This window comes from Pelodiscus sinensis, chromosome 3 (genome assembly GCF_052426305.1).
Source record: "Pelodiscus sinensis isolate ZL-2025 chromosome 3, ASM5242630v1, whole genome shotgun sequence".
In the NCBI taxonomy this organism is placed as follows: domain Eukaryota; kingdom Metazoa; phylum Chordata; order Testudines; family Trionychidae; genus Pelodiscus; species Pelodiscus sinensis.
Window position 1 is genome coordinate 113,104,819 of NC_143054.1, and position 18,541 is coordinate 113,123,359.

An 18,541-nucleotide genomic window follows, 5' to 3' on the forward strand; every position below is an offset into this window, starting at 1 on the left:
TGGCCCACTGCTGCCTATGATTATAGCAAAGTGCATATGGACTCCCCTTAGTCCTTGCACCAGAGTGTGACAAATCAGTCTGAGACCTCTTTGTCATCACTCTGCATGTTTACTTTGTTTTCTTAAGGTTGTAGAGGCAGAGAATGACAGCAGCAAAGCAGTAACAGTACTCCTGTTCACATGCATTCAGTCTCTGCGTGTGCTGACCTGTGAGGAGAGGTTGGAAGACCTGAACATATTTAGTTGAGAAAGGAGAAGGCTGAGGTGGGACGTAATGGTCTTGAGATATGGAAAAGAGTATTGTAAAGAGGCCAGGGATGAATGATGATAAATTTCTACCAAAGGCAAAACAAGTAGTAACTGGCTTAATTCCCTATAAGAGAGATTTAGATTAGATATTGGAGGAAAATAATTGAACTATAAAGATAGTTTAACAGCAGAATGGGTTACTCAGGAAACCTGTAGAATACCTATTACTGGAGGTTAGGCATAGCTGGTGAGGACATTCTTAGTACACTTAAAGCTACATCAACATGGGAGGTTGGACTGCTAGATTACCTAAGGGCCCCTTAGCCCTACATTTCTATGATTTTATGACACAATATCAAGATTCTAGTTGAGCTGGATCATTTGGGCACAGGTGAAGTGAACTCCAAACACTAGCCTGAGAGAGTCACTGCCAAACCCTTGGGAAACAGGATTCCCCATAACTTTTTAGGAGTTGTATCTCTGGATAGGGCCTCTCTGCAGTCATGCTTGCTGCAAAGGTGGGGTAGTAGGAAATGAGAAGCCTCATAAGAAACAAATGACTAACTGCAAGAGGCAGCATTTGGGCTCAGCATGCTTTCTTAATACATACCTGATAAAAAGCACATTTCCCCCCCTCCCCTCACTGTGAGTGACCAGTTTTATTAATGTCTAACGATAATGTGCAATGACTGTGGGAGGAAAAATGTTTAAAATAATAAAAAGAAACCCTGCAGATGAGAGAGATTGATTTTAATAAATACTGCAGAAGACTTCCCCCCACCCCCCTCCTCTTCAGAGACTAACAGGCGAGGAGTCTGTGGCATCAGTCTTACCAGCAGGAGGCCGGTGATAGGTTGAGCAGCGTGGCTGACAGGGCTGAAATCAAATCTCAAAGAGAAGTAATATAATGCAGAACGTCTAATATTGCAGATTATGTGGGGGAGACTAGCCACACAGGGGTAGTACAAATATCATTACACACAGGGAAAAAACCCACAAACTAATCAGAATGACAGTTCTGCTAAAAATCAACAGGAATGCAGATCTGTCAGGTTCATGACTTGGTACACTGCGAAAGGAACTATCACTGCTAACTGGCCTGTATTACACTGCACCTCTCTCTAGTGTGACTCATGCCCAGAGGGCTTTACAAGTGCTAGAATCTTAAGATCATCCCCTTCCCCCAGAGAGAATGACCATGCTCAGTACAGCATAGTCTCTTAACGGTACTGTATTCTGTGCTTCCTGTAGCTTCCTCTGAGCACATATCCACTTAAGGATTAATATGCAACAGCAGTGCCATTGCCATGATAATTACTGGCGTAAGTACCAAAGGTGTAGCACAGGAAACTGACCACCCCACTGCCCAAAAACTTTTGCTTATACACATATACTAACTTTTCACCTTATAAGATTTTTAGAGGCTGGTTCCCTGCAGCAGGTTGTGTTAGTTATTTTCTCACACTAGTCTTCAAAAGCCATCCCCTCAGACCTCTTTCTTCTAGAGGGCATTAAAACAACCCACTAAAAGGGCTGAGGAGCGCTACTAAAGGAGGACTCTTACTTGAATTGTCTTCAAAATGCAGCCGCAGCTCCCTTATCAAGCACGCCTCTTGTTTGTGAACTAAAGATTGAAACCTAGTCTTAGTTTTGTATCTGACAGCACTTGCCAGCCCTTCCTGGCTTCAAAGGATTTTTCAGCCAATTGCACGTTGCTTAGATGAGCTGATAGGCTTGCCATTTCCCAGCTCCAGCATACGCAAAACAGATTGATAAAACTGCAAATACCCAAACCCTGGCATACGTGGAATGAAACTCCCCAAGCCCACTTTCTTCTATTCACATCACTTTCTCCAACTTGTAAGAAGTTTCATACAAGTCCATTAACATGGCTTATGATTAACAGGACACACTAACACTACATCTAACCTGAAGTAAATTCTTTCCAGCAGCTACACATCAGACACACTAACCCAGGAAACTACCTCTACAATAAATCCCATTGCCAACTCTGTCCACACATGGGGTGTGTCTAGACTACAAGGTTTTGTGGACAAAAGTGGATTTTGTCGACAAAACTATACCTGCGTCTACACTGCCGCTGAGTTCTGTCAACATAATGTTGACAGAACTCAGCTGTTTTGTCGACAGCTGTAAACCTCATTCTACAAGGAATAATGCCTTTTGTCAGAGTTCTGTAGACAGAAGGCGTTATTGCATCTACACTGTCCTTTGTGTCTACACTGTCATGTCAACAAAGTGGCTTGCTTTGTCGACAGAACTTGCTTAGTTTAGACGCTCTTTGTCGACAGAAGCTTTATCTTTCGACAAAACTTCTGTCAACAAAAGCCTGTAGTCTAGACATACCCTTATATACTAGCAACACCATCACAGAACCTAACTACATAAGCTACCACAGTAGGGGCTCATACAACTGCATGTCCTCTAATGTGATAGATGCATCAAGTGCCAGCAATGCCCCTCTGCCATGTATATTGGCCAAACTGGACTGTCTCTATGACAAAGGATTAATGGGCACAAAAAAGATATTAGAAATTGTAAACACAGAGAAACATATAGGGGAACTTTTTAACCTGCCTGGGCAATCATTAATGGATTTGAAAGTAGCCATTCTTCTACAAAGCCATTCTTCTACACTGGGCACAGGTGGGATCCTGCTGCCAGGCTTGCGGAGGGTGGAAGGGAGAGGAGGGAAACTCCTCAGGGTATCTAGGGTCATGCCTTCGCCCTTGTGGCTAGACAGCTTCCAGCCATGGCAGGTGTTGGGAGGTACCACCCACTCCCATGGGCAGTGATGTGAGCCACGGGCGTGTGTGCAGACCCCAGGGAGGGCCAGACTGCTTCCAGCTCCTCTGCTGCCCGTTGGATCCCATTGTGGCTGGACACTTCCCTTGCCTACTTGTCTGTGGGCCCAGGGGGTGGGAGGAAGCAGGCAGCATGGTCCCCTGGGCACCTCGGGCCCCTGTAAGGCAGGACCTGCTGTGCAGGCCACACATGCTCTTGCTCCTGGGACATCCCCCCACTCTGGCCCGAAGACTGTTGGTTGCCTCAGGGACAGTGTCTGCATGGATGACTGACCATCTCTCCCTCTTTGTATTCTCCCCAGCCAGACCAGTCGGGACTGAAGGGTGAGCCATGCCACCTGAGCCAGCTGCTACAGCCCAGGGGACCTGAAAGCACACCAGGGTCTAGAAAGACCTCATGTGGCAGAGCAGCAGACCCTGGCGCAGAAGATCTGCGAGGATACTGAGTGGAGGAACCGCACCTGGGACCAGCCCATGCAGCGGTACGATAGCATGTGTGCCGTTGTGAGAGAAATGATGGCACATCCGCCTTCTGTCACTCCTCCTGCCCACCATCCTCCTGCCCCGCCGCTATGCCTATTCCTCTCACCCTGCCCCCCAAGCAATGCCTTTGCTCCTTCCCCAAGCAATGACCATGCCCCCTCCCCCTTTCCTGCCATTTCTGACTCTGCTCCAGCACCCCGTCCTGTCCACCCCCATGCGGTCCCCAGATCCACCCAACCCCAACTCTCACGAGGTCCCCGCACCTGATGTGGTACAGCTAGCCACTCCCATGCCACTCTGAGCCCCCCTCCCCCTCAGAAGGTGACAAACACACAAAACAGAAAATGAGAGGGAGTGCCTGTACCCTTGGGAGGTGGCCACTCCCTCTCCTCCCCTCCCCCAAACATCCCAGGAGCCACCCCCTATGAGGCCACCCCTCAAGCAGCAGGGCTGTGTGAGGGTGGGATGGCATAACCCCCTGCCAGGGATGGGGCTTCCCCCCCCATCCCTCAACCCTCCTTTCTCTAAGGCTCCCCTTTTCCAGGATTCCCTCCCTGCAGAGACTGCAGCCCAAGAATGCTTTACCTCCATGAGGAGGGCCCCGATGGTGGACTTCCCCACGCCAAACTGGTTGCCCACTGACCAGTAACTGTCGGGGGTGCTGAACTTCCAGAGCGTGATTGCGACCTGATTCTCCAGGAGGGTGGCGGGCCACAAGTGAGTGTTGCATCTCTGGAGGGTGGGGGTGAGCCAGGCACATAGCTCCAAAAAGGTGGCCTTCCGCATGTGGAAGTTTTGGAGCCACTGCTGGTCATCCCACCACTCCATGACCAGCTGATCCCATCAGTCCGAACTGGTGTCCAGCCTCCAGAAACACCTCTCCATTGTGGGATGCTGTTGCCAGAGTGTAGCTCCCACACCCAGGGAGAGGGTCCCGAGAATGAGTTTGAGGTTGAGCTCGTGCAGGACCAGGAAGGCAGCTGGCACAAAGTGCTGCAAAAACTGCAGCATGGCCGTGTGGGGCATCACATTCCCAGGGGCAGCTCTGGCTCCATGGCACCAAGAGAAACGCTGTGGTATCCAAAAAAGCAGGGCAACCACAGCAGGCACATCGAAGAGGTAGGCAAGCACACAGCAGAAGCAGAGAAACAACTGTTCAGGAGGATCCCTTTAAGCGCATTTCTCTGCAAGACTCCGGCACCAGCACTCGGAAGCAACAGGTGACCTAAAGCCCTGGCTGAAGTGGTTCTGGGTGGCCTTTTATGCAAGAGAGCATCCAATCAGTCTGGACACTCTCTTTCAAAAAAGCAGATCACTTTTTCAATGCGCTTTTGTGTGTGGACACACTCTTTCGAAAGAAGTTCTTTCAGAAGATCTATGCTGAAAAAAAGGTCTTTTGAAAGAAGCTTGCTGTCTATATGTAGCCTCAGAGTCTGCTGTGCTGGCTAATTGTGCAAACCAGCACAACATACAGAAGGAGCACACGACTGAGCACACAGCTGAACGGTTATCATTGATAGAGCAAGAATCCTGTCAGGGCACCTGTAATGGACAGAAGGAGTGCTGACCAGCATCTGGTGCCTAAGGGGTTAAACTGAGCTAGCAAAGGTGTTGGCCAGGGAGCCGGGAGAACCAATTGAGATAGAGGGATTACATTTGAATTGTAGAAGATTCCTTGCCTGCTTTTTCGTGTGTGTGACATTTAAACCAGGAGTTGAGAAACACAGAGGGTATGTCTACACTACCACCCTAGTTCGAACTAGGATAGTAATGTAGGCAACCGGAGTTGCAAATGAAGCCCGGGATTTGAATTTCCTGGGCTTCATTTGCATATTGCCGGGCGCCGCCATTTTTAAATGTCCGCTAGTGCGGACTCCGTGCCACGCGGCTACATGCGGCACGGACTAGGTAGTTCAGACTAGGCTTCTTATTCCGAACTACCGTTACTCCTCGAGCCTCGTCCGAACTACCTAGTCCGTGCCGCGTGTAGCTACACGCGGCACGGAGTCCGCACTAGCGGACATTTAAAAATGGCGGCGCCTGGCAATATGCAAATGAAGCCCGGGAAATTTAAATCCCGGGCTTCATTTGCAACTCCGGTTGCCTACATTACCACACTAGTTTGAACTAGGGTGGTAGTGTAGACATACCCAGAATGACTTAAACCCAGACAAGATTACCATGCCTCCAAGAAATTCAGGGCTTGGAAGTGGACTGAATAAAGAGAAGATTGGAAGTAAGTAAAGAGGAAAAGTGAATCTAGTAGCTTGCAGGGTATTTTTTCCTTTATTTTTTGCTTTGGTTTGAACTGCTCTGTGTGATTCTATGCTTCCCCTTCAATCTAGCATTGTGCCCAGAGACTTTTTTCTGTGTTTAATTTGTTTTCCTTAGTTGCTCTGTAACAACTAGCAAACAAGTATGCTTCATCAAGTTTATCTTTTGTTTTGTAATAAAAATAAGTTTTTTAAGGGAATGATTTGATTCGTGGGTCCTGGAAGGTACAGGAGGTCTGTCTGTCTGCCTCAGACTGAGAGGTCAGCTACTAGGGACTGCAGCTTGTTTTTCTTTTAGGGGAAAAGAGCTTGAAGTGCCCCTGGGAGGTGGGTTCAAGTGTTCACCCCTGGTTCTTAGGGATAATAAGAAAATCACTTGATGATGGCATTGAGCCCCAAAAATCTGTGTATTGTGATTCTGGGGAAAAGGTTTTATTTGTAACCAACGCCTATAGAGGCAAAGAGTTTTTGGTTTTTTTGAGCTCTTTGCAGGCCCCCCATCTTCTGCACTCAGAGTGCCAGAGTGGGGAACAGCCATGACAACACCACAGAGGCGGATATAGGGCAGGGTGAACGGGGCGGCCGCTCTGGGCCCCGCGCTTAAAAAAGCCCCGCGCATGCGCCATGGCGCCACCGCACATGCGCATGGCGTCACGGCGCATGCGCCGTGGCAAAGGGGGGCCCCGCGGAGTTATGCTACCCGGGGCCCCGCAAAACAGTCATCTGCCCCTGCAACACCACACTGGTTCCTTCTGACCAATTACATCCGATATGATTAGCACTTCATGTTAAGTGTCAACAGTGTTGACTGTGGAGAAGAAGAGTACCAGGGGTTTGGGGTGATGTCCCCACTCAGCAGTAACTATTCTGAATAGATCAGAACTGGCTATAGTCCTGGGATAGCTGAAACTGAAATTCAGTGACATTCTAACCTACTACGGAACTATTGTCCTGTGTATCTGACGTTTTACTAATATAGCATTGATGTATGTGTTTACTCTTTCTGAAGTATCTAATTCCATAGATATATTGAGTACACAAAATTATAGGGACTAAGACTTAAAATGTTAGCCCTCTATAATGAAAAGTTCATTGGTGTAAACAGATAAGTCAAGCATTAAGGTTTCCTGATTCATATACTCATAAAAAATTGATTGTGCTTTATTATCCATTCCCCTCTCCTCAGTCTACATGCTTATTTCTCCCACATCACAGCTGTCACCTCTGATTCTCCAGGCCTGCCCATCATCCTCATGGTCATCCTCCAGAGGTCTCTAGAGGGAACTCGTCCAGTCTCTGCAAGGAGGCAGATGTGTTCTGTAATTTTCAGGAGCTCGTCAGGGATCATGGCTCTTCATTCTCAGGAAATCAACATGCTGCTTATTCTGACGCATGAGAGCAATTGATGTGAAGAACAATTTCTACTGCTCTGTACACCTTCAAGTCCTGCACAGCACTGCACTAGATTTCTCAGAGGTATGCTTCTTCTGTGAGACTTGAGACAAACAACCATGCAAAAGCCAACCATCCAGGTGTTCAGTAATAAGCACAATAGTTCATTCCTTGAATTTTGTTTTTTAATTTTTCTAAAAGGCTTATCTGTTCTCTGTTTGAATTAGGAGAAAAGCTATAATAGAGAATTAGGCGTATCTAATTATCAGCGTACTATAGAACTTAGCTTTTACATTGCAGTTACCTTCTTTGTGTTATAAAATAGAACAATACAGAATAAGAGCTTCCTTATTAATGCCTAATAGTATGGTAATTTAAAATATTCAAGTTTCTTTAATAAGGTACTGTAGGAAATGTTACCTAATTTGACAAGATTAATTATACAATTAATTTCAGACTGCTCTCAATTAAATTAGCAAAAATTCTTAAGAATACAGGAACCTAACTCGAAATGAGATACCTATTAAAACATGATATTAATTAGACAGATGAAATAATGCATTTTTGTTAATATAAAGGGCATTCAAGACTTGGTAAAGATGTATTATTTCATTACTTTAATAAAATAGAGTTAGTCTAGGCACAAAACAGTTTAGGAGAGTAACTCAGAACACCAGATAGAACTGAGTAATGATTCTCTAAGGGTACGTCTAGACTACCGGGTTTTGTCGACAGAAGTTTTGTCGACAGTATCTGTCGACAAAACTTCTGTCGACAAAGAGCGTCCAGACACATTGAGTTCTGTCGACAAAGCAAGCTGCTTTGTCGACAGAACCCTGTGGTCTAGATGCAACCCTACAGGCAATAACACCTTCTGTCGACAGAACTCTGTCGACAGAAGGTGTTATGCCTCGTAAAATGAGGTATACCAGCGTCGACAAAACTGCTGAGTTCTGTCGACGTTATGTCGACAGAACTCAGCGGTAGTGTAGACGCTGGTATAGTTTTGTCGACAGAAGTCCACTTTTGTCGACAAAACTCAGTAGTCTAGACACACCCTAAGAAAGTCCAAGAGGGCCTGATTCTGATCTCTCTTACACCTGATTCTGATCTCTCTTACATGTAGCTCCTGCTGTCAGTGGAATTATTCTTGTTTTGTCTCAGTGCCAGACAACATTCAGGTCCAGAGCTAGCAGGTGTCCTGATGCATAAGACATACTAGTCACTCATTTCTATGAAACAGGGCAAAAACAGTTTTCAGAACCACTACAGAACTTCTGTGTTCATAATAATACAGACTCCCATCTGCGATAAGCAGAGCTCTTCTACACTTCAGTTTACTAACCAGAACAGGGTGGAAGGATGAGGGAAAGTTATCTGGATGCCAAGCCTTTCCCTGTGTTCACAAGGGTGGGATGGAGAGGAGGATACTAGAAGCCTTCCCCAAAAGAGGCATCTGAGGACAGAGAACACAGGCACTAGCTTCCCTGAGGAGACAAGACCACATCCCCTCTTTCCTGAATGCTGGAGTGCAATTCACATTGCAGCAAGAAGAGGGGTACAGATTGAAACTCTCTAGTCTGCCATCCTTGGGACCTGGCCAGTGCTGAGCCAAAGAGTTTGCCAAACAACAGGAAGTCAGTATTGTCTAGCAGCGTTACCAGGATATGGGAGGCCCAGCTTCATTGTGCCTGATTTGGAACAGAAACTTGAACCCAGGTGAATTCCCACTTCTCAGGAGACTGCCCTAAATCATAATCCCTGGGGTATATTCCAGAGTGGCTCTTTCTCAGTGTCTCCGATTGAATCTGTTCCAATTTGTATCAAATATTTGAAGTCACTGGTTGAGAAAGAGAGAGAAAATATGACTGTATGAGCTGCTGATTAGGGCACAGATTGGAACAGTTTCAATAGGGGAGATCCACCCAAAATACCCTATATCCCAGTGGTTGAGGAACTGACTGAAGAGGAGAAAGACAAGGGTACGTGTCCCTGCTTCACGCATTGGACCTATTAGGAAAACACATTTACAGAAAGTGATTATTGAAGTAGCACAATTGATCATAAAAACCTGTTCTTAAATTTCCACACCAACTCTCTGTGGGACATTTTAGTGTGGGCTCATTCCACCTGGGAACAGAAACAATACCATATGATTAGCAGGACCAATCACAGTCCAACATTTCAAACAATTTGCAAGCAAAATAAAGTCTCAGCAAGATATAGTGCACCTTCTCTGAAGCACTTTTTTATATTAGCAGAAACATCGAGAGTTTGATGATTTTAAAATGAAGCTTCCTAATACACATAATCCAAATTAGAGCATTTTGATGTCAGACAGATTGAAAGGAACCAGTAGTTTTAAAGAAACTGTGATGAGGGGAGAGGCTATAGAAGGATGGAATGAATTGAGTGTGTGTGTGGAGGGGGGGTTCTCTGTGTGTACTTTAAACACTTAAAACAATGAGTTTAAATGTTCAAGGAAAGGTGAAATGTGTTCATTTACTAGTTAAGAAATTACTGCTACTTTGTTATTCAATAAATACTTAATCCTTACAGAGTCAGCCTTTTTAGCATGGTCTGTCCACGTGTACAGCAAAGATAAGAAAGGCAACCATTTGTTTGTATAACCTGTTAGTAATTTCCATTCCTATTAGGTTGCCATGTATAACTATTGGTGCACACAGAGCTCAGCAGGCCAGTCCCCATATTCTTAAGCAGTATTTAGCACAACTCTGTCACTTTGCCCTGACTGAAGGAAACCTTGGGTGTCTAATAATGACTGAATACAGGACAGGAAACTACCTTTTTACACCAAGGATTCTGCTGTACCATAATAAAGGGCAGAATAGATAGGTCCTGTCAAAACAGACAGGTTCAACATTATATCTACAAAGCATAGTACCCAGATTTCCGCCCTCTGTCTTCCCACCTCGAACCAGTTTCAAAACCATAAACATTGACTCTCCATTCCTGTACCTGGCCAGTCTTCTCCCCACATTGAAAAAGCCATATGCTAATGAGAACCACCTTCACTACAAACCCAGGACTTTGGTTTATTTTAATGCTATCAAGTTTCATAAAGTCCTTTACATTTCTCTTGTAAACTTTGTTCCTCCAACAATGCAGATTGTTCCCTTTTTCATTTGGGTAGTTACCACCACACAAAACTGAAGAGTTGGGCCCAAACCAGTACCTCAGATCCAAATAGTATCAAACTTTGCAGCTCAGTCCCAACTTCATCATAGGCCCATGGGAAAACCTGTATCAAGATCTCCACTTTGTTGCTCAGGCCACTCTAATGTCACTGTTTGTTTATACATTGCAAATGATTAAACATAAAAAAGTGTGTCTTACCCAAGTGCACAGAACCTCCCCACCACAATATGCATATTTAATTAATTTAGGGCCTAATTTTACATTGGCAAAAATCATGCTGCAAATGGATTTCTGAATTTTCTGTATCGTATTTTACAACAGAAGCATTTTGAGAATGACAATATATTGCCAGCCAATCAGTAATAGTTCAGTGCCGTGATGTAATTTGGAAGCAATATGGAAGCAGGGCCTCTGGGAATGAAATTCAAGAGAGCTGCACTCATTAGTTCAAGAGGCAAAGCACCATTCTATAAATAGGCATCTACACACCAATGTTCCATCCATACTTTCTCTTTTAATGAGGCTCTCTGATCAAGGTTATGAAGTCAGATACTCACTAGTGCTGAACCCTTTTATCAGCCCCTCTTGATCATTATGAATTATTTGCCATTATACAGTATGCTAATTCTTAGACTCCTACAAATAGCTTAATCAATTGAGTGCATTTTATTTTCTAGTCTAAACATCATGAAGTATCAATGAACAGCATGAAGTCCACATTAATATGGACTCATCATATGAAGTATCAATGAACACTGAATTGTTCTAGATAGTTAAACTGATGTTAAGCCAATCAAAATTTTATTCAGTTTTGCTAAGCTTGCTGCATTATTTATCCAGCACAATTGAGAACAACCGAAACATAAAGACCCCCCAGAAGTCTTTGGAACAGAACAATTGTAAGGAATGAGATTCTGATATTTCCCAGTATGCAAGACTAAGTGGTGATTGGCTTCAAGGTTTGGGGGGAGGGGCGGGAAAGAGAGAGAAAGTATTTTAAGTAGAGCCGTCCAAGTTTATCTACAGCAGACTTCAAAAGGATCTCACGAAACCAGGTGGCTGGGCAACAAAAATAGCAGATGAATTTTAGTGTTAATAAACACAAAGCAATGCATATTAGAAAACATAATCCCAACTATATGTATAAAATGATGGGAAGTAAATTAGCAACTAACACTCGAGAGATCTTAGAGTCATTGTGGATAGTTCTCTGAAAACAGCCACTCAATGTGCAACAGCAATTTAAAAAAACACCCAGAATGTTAGGAGTAAATAAAAAGGGATAGGGAAAAATACAGAGAATATTTTATTACCTCTGTATAAATCCATGGTATGCCCACATCTTGAATACTGCATACAGACGTGGTCATCTCATCTCAATAAATATATATTGGTAATGGAAAAAGTTCAGAAAAGGGCAACAAAAATTATTGGAGTTTGGAATGGCTGTCATATGAGGCAAGATTAATAAAACTGGGACTTCTCAGCTTAGAAAAGAGAAGATTAAGGGGGAATATGATAGAGGTCTATGAAATCACGACTGGTGTGGAGAAAGTAGATGATTTTTCCTTCTGTACTTGCTCCCATAACACAAGAACTAGAGGTCACCAAATGAAATTAATAGCAGATTTAAAATAAACATAAGGAAGTAGTTATTCACAAAGCACACAGTCAATCTGTGGAACTCCTTGCCAGAGGACATTGTGAAGACCAAACTTTTAACAGGGTTCAAAAAAGAACAAGATAAATTCATGGAGGTTACATCCATCAATGGCTATTAGACAGGATGGGTAGGAATGGTGCCTGTAATCTCTTGTTTGTCAGAAAGTGGTAATTGATGACTAGGGGAGAGATCACTTGGTCCCTGTTCTGTTCACACCCTTTGGGGCACCTGGCATTGGCCACTGTCAGAAGATAGGATACTGGGTAGATACTTTGGTCTGGTCCAATATGGCTGTTCTTTTGCTTAAATGGAGAATGCAGTAGTATCTGGTCTGTATCCATGAAGGGAAATTTTTCATACACCAAACAGGGTTGGATTCACAAAGGAACTTAGGCCTTCCAACACTTAGCATCATAGTGTAAACTTTAAAGAAAAAGAGTTTGGAATAACACTGCAATTCACAAAGACAAGTTAGGTGCTTATGCGTCCTATACTACAAATGGAAGAGAGAGAGCTAGGTGTCTAAGAACATGACCCAGAAAAGCCAGTAACTTATGTGTTGTACACATTAGCAACTTAGGTGTACATACTAGCCAATGGGAGACACAGAAGAGAGGGATGTGTGCTAAGCTCCCTCCTTAATATTTCCACCTGCCTAGCCCCCAGTCTAAGCTGTTGCAAGGAGGTGGAGGGTAATGAAGAAGTTAGGAATGGCCTCCGATAAATAGGGCCCTGTTTTTGTTAAAAGTACAGTTAGTACTGCACAAGAGCAGTGGTCAGGCTCACACTAAGAAATTTTTGTCTCAAGGAGCTTTGTCAGTCACTTTTATATCTGGTCACTGAAGATCCCTATGCCATGTGCTGTTTTACAGTACAAACTGTACCAGTTCTCATGGTAGTTAAGTCATTACATTATTGCAAATCAGACAGCAAGTGTCCTAGTATTTCTATATTTTGACTGCAGAAAGAAAGCTGAGAGAGAGACTGACATATTATAAATTACCCCAGAGAAACAGTTTGGTTATGGAGTAATAGCAAGTATAATTTCTCTGATTTGTCTTGGAATCTGAGCAGTTCTGGGCTGGCTTGTAACAATGTAGCTACCTGAAATGTGCAACATCACTTAGACCAGTGGTACTTGCCTTTATGTGACTCAGGATCTACAGCTCAACCACCTACAACTAAAAGAGCCAAATGATCACTGTGTGCCCACCAAATGCACACACACAATAATATATAACTATAATATTCAACTAGATACTCTACAATTTATCACATTTGCCTATTGCTTTTGATCTTTTAAAGTGCAGAGAAAGATGTTTCACATCTATAAACACTGTAGGGGAACACTGAAATATTTATAATTTTCCCCAAACATCCTCCCATTCCTTTCATTCCTCCTATTTCCCTTCTCTCATCCTCTCCTACTTCAAGATACTCCACTTATAATTGTGTCCCTTTTCCCTTGTTTCTACAGAACAACATTCCACCCCACCCTGCGAACTTACTTTTTTTTCTCACGGGACATTCCATTGATCTATTCCCTCTTTTCATATGCCAGCTCCATTCCTATCTCGCTTGAAGGCAATGGCAGTTGTCTTTTCTCATGGACTTCAGGATCACACCCATGATAAAATAATAACTAGCTCTGTTCCTCCAAACACCTGTTTGCAGTGCTCAGGGAGAGAGAGGGAGAGGAGGAGAAGGAGCAGGGATTCCCTCCCTCCCTTCCTCCAGAAACACTGCAAATCAGATATTTGTGGAGCTCTCAGGAGAGAGCTTTGAAGAGCTACAGGCAACACCTTAAAGAGTTCCATGTGGCTCATCAGCCACAAACTGAGTATCACCGATTTAGAATAGTCCTTGTTGCTTTCCAAGTATTAGTCAGATTCCTCAATGCAATCATGGTAATGCTACAAGAGCGTAGCTTTTAAATACCATTTGAAAACATGACTTATTATGAATGTGATTAATGTTTCTAAAGTGCATAAGCTTGCTTTTGACCTTGCCTAGTCTTTCAGAACCTCTTAAACAACTCTCTCACTCATGGCAGATGCTTCCCTGGGAGCTTGTTAGTTACAGAATGTTAGAGTGGCTACTCCATGCTGGGTAGGAGAGCCTCTGCTGTTGGGAAGTGAGGTAGATAGGATTTATTTGCCCAAGACAGCCAACTTTACCCCCACTAACACTCAAGAATACTCCCTCTTCCTCTGAGCAACACCTCTGCTGTAAAGTACCTGGGTCTGCTGCAGGTTCCTGCACTGTCTCATAACTATGTTAATTCTTAATACTCTGAGGGTTAACATATTTTCTGATCCAGAGTATTTGCAATCCTTTAGCACTCCACAAATTCTGCTGGAGGTTGAGGTAGCAAATACAATTTCATTATAAATAACTGCATATAATGAGACAATAGCCCAGGTATTCTACTGGGAAATGAGAATGCTTCCAAGGAAATGGGCAATTTTGCACTTATTGGTATCATCATTTAAACCAGTTTCTTCCTGAGATGTTTTTAAGAGACATAAATACATTTGTAAAACAATTGTACCGGTCTGTAGCAAAATTTAGACCTCCTTTAAGGCCTTCCCAAAAGCCCTTCGAGTGATATACTTTGTTTCAACATTCGTACTGTAGCATTAAGAACATACAAGTTCCATATTTTGAATGTTCTTCACAAAACCAACATGCCACATGCAGATCTCAATATACAGATTTCAGAAATGAAGACTTACACTATACATTTCAAAGTTTGTTACAGTCATTTAAAGGTAAGCCTATTCTTAGCTTTTGCCTATTGAAGACAATGGGACTGAGACATGCCCTTACATGCTTTGTGGAACAACAATCTAAATTCTTTTGGACTAGATTATCTGTTTGAATTGCACTCTCGTTCACACAGCCAAGGAGGAAGGGGATTTAGGAAAATGGTTTTGAGATCCATGAACATCTTCATGGTCCTACATCATTTAGAATATCCTCAGGTAATTTCTATGCTATGGTTGATGTGCCCCATCCTTGGTTAATTTCTAGCTTTACAAGGCACATCTGCTTTCATCCCACCTCTTTTTCCCCAGTAAAGTCACCTATGCTTGAGGCTGGAGCTGCCAGCCTGGGGTGACTAAGCATTTCTCCTACACATGGAGAAGCCTCCCTCCATAAATCAATGTCACCTGCTTTGAGGCTGTTCTGTATTGCCAGAGTGGCACAAATCAGCCATACACAATTCTCACCTGACTAATTGAAAGGCATCATTACTGAACCCTGGAATAGTTTCCACAGTGCTTGCTTTCCTGTAAGACTCCGGCACTGTGAAAAAAGTAGCAGCATATTGAATTCCTTATGGAGTTCTAATTATCTTGCTGCCAAAAGTCTGCCCAACTTTTTTTTTGTAATCACTACAAACCTAAACAAGCACTTTTTATTAAATTCTTTAGTACTATGTAGTGCCCTCCTCCCCTCCCCCATGTTCTTACCAAAACTGCCTCTGACCTTGAAGGTGATCTGCACAAATTGATAATGCCCAAACCAGCATTGATTGAGAAACTTCCACACTGAAAGGCTACATCTACACTGGCGGCTTCTTGCACAAGAACAGTTATTCTTGCGCAAAAACTTGCCGGGTGTCTACACTACATGCGCGTTCTTGCGCAAGTAAATGTACAGTACAGTGTCGGAAAACAGGGCTTCTTCTGGAAGAGTTATTCCTCTCCCCACGAGGAATAAGACCTCTTGCACAACAGCTCTTGTGCAAGAAGGCAGTGTAGACAGGCAACATGAATTTCTTGCGCGAGAAACTCCTGTGGCTAAAATGGCCATCAGAGCTTTCATGCGCAAAAGAGCATCCACACTGCCATAGACGCTCTTGTGCAAAAGCACATGCCAGTGTAGACGCGCTCTTGTGGAAGACTTTTTGCACAAGAGCTCTTCTGCAAAACAGTTCTTGCGCAAGAAGCTGCCAGTGTAGACATAGCCTAAGAGATTCATACTTCTACCATTTGCAGCTGTGGGAAAGAATAAGTCCTTTACTCATACTGCGGCAGCACGGAGCTCTAGTATATTGTGTTTGGGGTTGTCTTTGTTTTAACAGGGTTACAACTGCCCAATTAAAAGTGCAGATGTGCAGACTATAAAGGTTTTTTGGTGCTGAGATGTGTTTACAAATATGCTGCTGAAATCAACAATGAATAAACCCACTCAACCCTCTCCCCAAGTTGTTATAAACAGACTTAGAGAACCTCACTAAGGTTATGCTAACCTATGAGCCACAGATAGTTTCCACCTCAGTATTTTCATAACTCACATCAGGTTGTTGGCTACTCTGCCCTAATATTTGGGAGGACAAGAGATGGCACTAAAATAAAGTTCTATCTATAGTTCCAGAGTCCATCCCTAATAAGGACTGGGCTATAAAGAGAATCATGGGAAGTTATAAAAGGCTGGTAGGTAATTTCAGTTCTAAAGTTGAAAAATTTATAGTCTTGGAAGCTTAAAGCTGCCTATAGGAAACACTTGTACGAAGAAATAACTTGAGTGTTGTTTGTTTATTATTTTAATCACTACAGCTCTAGGCAGTTTTACAGAGAAGAATCTTTCCCAAGAAATGCATTTTGACTAATTCTTTCCTCCTAATCCAGCATATCACTCAACTGTGTACACACACTTTGAAATGTTGTATCTTACTCTAAGGAGTTAAGTTTCCAAACTTAGTAAAACAAGTTCACTCTTTGCTATATTGTCTGAGCAGTAGAAATGGCTGGTTCCAGACATGTATAGCTTTACTAGTGAATTCGTGTTTAGAGTTTTATTTCCTTTCCCTGCCTAAAAGGTACAAGCTGCAATATAAGAATCAATCCTGCACACTCCCTGTTACAGAGCTGTCTGATCAATGTGCTCTTTTTCCATGGTGCTTTTACAGACATTTATCTAATATCCATGCTGACATGCATAATATGGTCAGACCACTCAGGCCAGGCCAACACTAGAAGGCAATGTTGAACTAAGGTACACAACTCCAGCTATGTGACTAGTGTAGCTCGAGTCAACATACCTTAGTTCAACTTACTGTGGTGTCCCTGCTCTAAACAGAGAGTACATTATCCCTTACATACAGTTTCTATAGTTTCAGGGACCTCCTTTTGTAGGCACCTTCTGGATTTATCCTTGCAACACAAAGTGAGAACGTTTTGCAGGCTGAGATGACCCAGTAATTCTATGGACTATGTAGCTCAAAAGGTTGTCATTCAGATACATATTTTCTTTTTCCTTCCAACAAACCTGAGATGTGAAAAGCTTTGAGCTAACATAAGAAGAGGACGTACTACTCCATTTTGCAAATGAACAATTTTGGTTAGCAAAATATGGGGTCTCCAACCAATGTGATTTATCCAGCTAAGGAGAATTCCATATTTGGTAGAATACATTAAATATTTTTGCGGAAGTTTGATTTGAAAGAGAAATAATGGCAGCTGTTTAGAACAACTGTGAGGGTAAACTGAATCCCTGGGAGTGAATTGATTTGTGGGCATAGTGCAGGTCAGACTGTCAAAGGTGCATAATAAATATATCACACCACTGCTCAGTTCAGCAAAGTGAACCTTCACCCCATATATGAAGTGATTTAAACATATAGATATAGCTACCTAAGGAGAAATATAGTAGTATAGTTCCAGATAGATATGAAGGCATTCTAATACTTTATAAACCTCCTACTCAAATAATTTACAACAACAGCATGTTTAAATGCTAAAGTGTAAAGTTAAAAAGAAATATTTGTCATCACAACTTTTTTTGTTAACAACCATGGCTGTTATTTTGTAGGTGAACATTCTATTACCATGAATAAAAGGAGGAACAGGGAGCAGCTATGGATCAAGATACTGAAGTCAGAGATCAAGTACAGTGTAATTTGTCAGTCATATGTTATAGAGATGTTGCCAACATCCCCCAAGCATGAGATTTCTTGACTCTAGCTTTGAATTCCTGCTGTATAGCAGCTGATGAGGTTAACACCTTTTTTCGTTTGTTTGTTTTTGTTTTTGGAGCTGCAGGAGCATTATTATATGGAGGCATGATGGACAGTCACAGGGTTGTGATGAAGTTTTAATTAACTCAATAAGATGGGCAAAGCACAAAGAGGACCCTTTTTATAATAGATTTTTCTCTTACAAGTGAAATTCCTAATGGATGTCAAATACCAAATGAAATATTATCTAAAATAATGACATGCTGGAGACTATTTTTCCAAGTAACAAAGTCACCTTATCCCGTGGATTTTTTTCTCTCCGTCCTCCCCACCATTTTATTTTTCCTTGCTAGTCTTTCTAATACTAATATAGCAAGCCAGATCCTTCCTGATCCATGTAGATTGATGCAGACAAGGAGTCCAATATCTAAGTCTATTTACACTCAGTAGGATCTTCAGCCCCAGCTCTGGTCCCTTGAAATTCAGCCCTTTGCTCAAGCTGCCAAATAAGGCCTACCTCCTTCCTGGGGTT

The 18,541-nt window shown here is 42.9% G+C and overlaps 1 protein-coding gene across 3 annotated transcripts in view; it reads right to left on the bottom strand.

Annotated features, from left to right (window-relative positions):
* Nucleotides 1-1,868, bottom strand: part of NOX3 (NADPH oxidase 3) — a 225,091-nt gene extending 223,223 nt beyond the window's left edge. For all 3 annotated transcript variants that reach the window (XM_089777299.1, XM_089777298.1, XM_006114980.5), the window contains exon 1: nucleotides 1,814-1,868. The gene's annotated coding sequence lies outside the window, so the exon portion shown is untranslated. The remainder of the gene's footprint in view (nucleotides 1-1,813) is intronic.
* Nucleotides 1,869-18,541: the final 16,673 nt, after the last annotated feature.